Source organism: Rhinopithecus bieti, unplaced genomic scaffold, assembly GCF_001698545.2.
Source record: "Rhinopithecus bieti isolate Rb0 unplaced genomic scaffold, ASM169854v2 scaffold_35950, whole genome shotgun sequence".
Classification (NCBI taxonomy): domain Eukaryota; kingdom Metazoa; phylum Chordata; class Mammalia; order Primates; family Cercopithecidae; genus Rhinopithecus; species Rhinopithecus bieti.
The window spans coordinates 627,419-630,029 of record NW_016815506.1 but is presented as its reverse complement, the minus strand read 5'-3'; the positions used below and the strand labels follow the sequence as shown (position 1 = coordinate 630,029).

General features: G+C 44.8%; 1 protein-coding gene across 4 annotated transcripts in view; it reads left to right on the top strand.

Annotated features, from left to right (window-relative positions):
* The window catches only part of RNF41 (ring finger protein 41), a 23,298-nt gene that overhangs the window by 3,001 nt on the left and 17,686 nt on the right, over positions 1-2,611 (top strand). The window contains exon 1 of one of the 4 annotated variants that reach the window (XM_017853252.1): positions 741-783. The exons of 2 other annotated variants lie outside the window; for them this stretch is intronic. The gene's annotated coding sequence lies outside the window, so the exon portion shown is untranslated. Of the gene's footprint in view, positions 1-740; positions 784-2,611 lie in introns of those variants that run through there. One more of the 4 variants, XM_017853254.1, reaches the window with a different exon arrangement.

The following is a 2,611-nucleotide window of genomic DNA, read 5'->3' as shown; positions in this document are numbered from 1 at the left end:
TTTTTTTTTTTTTTTTTGAGACGGAATTTCATTCTTGTGGCCCAGGCTGGAGTGCAGTGGCACGATCTCGGCTTACCACAACCTCTGCCTCCCGGATTCAAGCAATTCTCCTGCCTCAGCCTCCCGAGTAGCTGAGATTACAGGCATGTGCCACCACGCCAGGCTAATTTTAGTATTTTTAGTAGAGATGGGATTTCATCATGTTGGTCAGGCTGGTCTTGAACTCCCAACCTCAGGTGATCTGCCCCCTTTGGCCTCCCAAAGTGCTGGGATTACAGGCATGAGCCACCACGTCTGGTCCTATGTTTTTTCTCTTTTTTTTCTTTTTTGAGATGGAGTCTCACTGTGTTGCCCAGGCTGGAGTGCAGTGGTGCAATCTCAGCTCACCACAACCGCAACCTCCCAAGTTCAAGCAGTTCTGCCTCAGCCTCTTAAGTAGCTGGGACTACAGGTGCGTGCCACTGTGCCCAGCTAATTTTTTTTTTTTTTTAGTAGAGATGGGGGTTTCACGATGTTGGCCAGGCTGGTCTCGAACTCTTGACTTTGTGATCCACCTGCCTCAGCCTCTCAAAGTGCTGGTATTACAGGTGTGAGCCACCACAGCAGGCCCTAAGTCTTTTTTTTTTTTTTTTTTGGAGACGAAGTCTCAGTCTTGTCCCCCATAGGTTGGAATACAATTGCAGGATCTCAGCTCACTGCAACCCCTGCCTTCCTGGTTCAAGCAATTCTCCTGCCTCAGCCTCCCGAGTAGCTGGGATTACAGGTGCCTGCCACCACGCCCGGGTAATTTTTGTATTTTAGTAGAGATGGGGTTTCACCGTGTTGGCCAGGCTGGTCTTGGACTTCTGACTTCAGGTGATCTGCCCGCCTTGGCCTCCCAATGTGCTGGGATTACAGGTGTAAGCCACCACACCCAGCCCCAGCCCTAGATTTTTAAAATGTGTACGCTACATTTATTTTCTTTTGTTAAGTTTTTTTGTTTGTTTTGTTTTTGTTTTGCTTATTTTATTTTATTTTTTATTTTTATTTATTTATTTATTTTTTTGAGACGGAGTCTGGCTCTGTCGCTGAGGCTGGAGTGCAGTGGTGGGATCTCAGCTCACTGCAAGCTCCACCTCCTGGGTTTATGCCATTCTCCTGCCTCAGCCTCCAGAGTAGCTGGGACTACAGGCGCCCGCCACCTCGCCCGGCTAGTTTTTTGTATTTTTTAGGAGACGGGGTTTCACCGTGTTAGTCAGAATGGTCTCGATCTCCTGACCTCATGAACCGCCCGTCTCGTCCTCCCAAAGTGCTGGGACTACAGGCTTGAGCCACCGCGCCTGGCCTGTTTTGTTTATTTTTGAGACGGAGTCTCCCTCTGTTACCCAGGCTAGAGTGCAGTGGCATGATCGTGGCTCACTGCAACCTCTGCCTCCCAGGTGCAAGCGATTCTCCTGCCTCAGCCTCCCAAGTAGCTGGGATTGCAGGTGCATACTACCACACCCAGCTAATTTTTTGTATTTTTAGTACAGATGGTGTTTCACCATGTTGGCCAGGCTGATCTCGAACTCCTGACCTCAGGTGATCCACCTGCCATAGCCTCCCAAAATGCTGGGATTACAAGCTTGAGTCCCTGTGCCCGGCCAAGTTATTTTTATTAAAATGGGTCTATACTATACATACTCTTTTTGCCACTTGTGTATTTCAGTTTGAGAGGCAATTTAGCCAAGTGGTTAAAAGCTTGGGCTTTGCAGCCAGTCTGTCTGGGTTTGAATCTGGCTCTACCACTTATTAGCTGTATGATTCTGGAAAAGCTTTTTAACCTTTGCACCTCTGTTACTCATCTGTAAAATGTGAATAATTATAGTCCCAACCTTCTAGAGCTATTGTAAGGATTAGATGAGTTAATTGTCAAAAAATGTTTAAAATACTGTCTGCCATATAGTAATGCTCAATAAATGCTGGCTTCATTATTATTTAATCATATATGTAGAATCAAGGCTGCAGTGAGCTGTGATTGTATCACTGTACTCCAGCCTGGGCAACAGAATAAGACCCTGTCTCTTAAAAAAAACAGCATGATAGCATAGATGATATCTATAAATATAAATAAATTATTTTTATTTCTATATAATAAATATTTTTAAAACAATTTATTTAGAGACAGGATCTCACTTTGTCACCCAGGCTGGAGTAGAGTGGGGCAGTCGGCTTACTGTAGCCTCAAGCTTCTGTTCTCAAGTGATCTTCCTGCCTTGGCCACCCAAAGTGCTGGGATTATAGGTGTGAGCCACTGTACCCAGCACAAATAATTTAAATAAATAATATGAAATAAATATATCTAGGTCATGTTAATTTGACATGATGTTGCATTTTATGGATGTAAGGAATTCTACTGGATAGAGTTTTTGCTATGACAATGGTTAAGCAGTTTATTACAATTCTTTTTGCACCCTTGTTTATTTTATTTATTTATTTATTTATTTATTGAGACGGAGTCTCACTCTGTCGCCCAGGCTAGAGTGTAGTGGCGTGATCTCTGCTCACTACAAGCTCTGCCTCCCACGTTCATGCCATTCTCCTGCCTCAGCCTCCCGAGTAGCTGGGACTATAGGCGCCCGCCACTATGCCC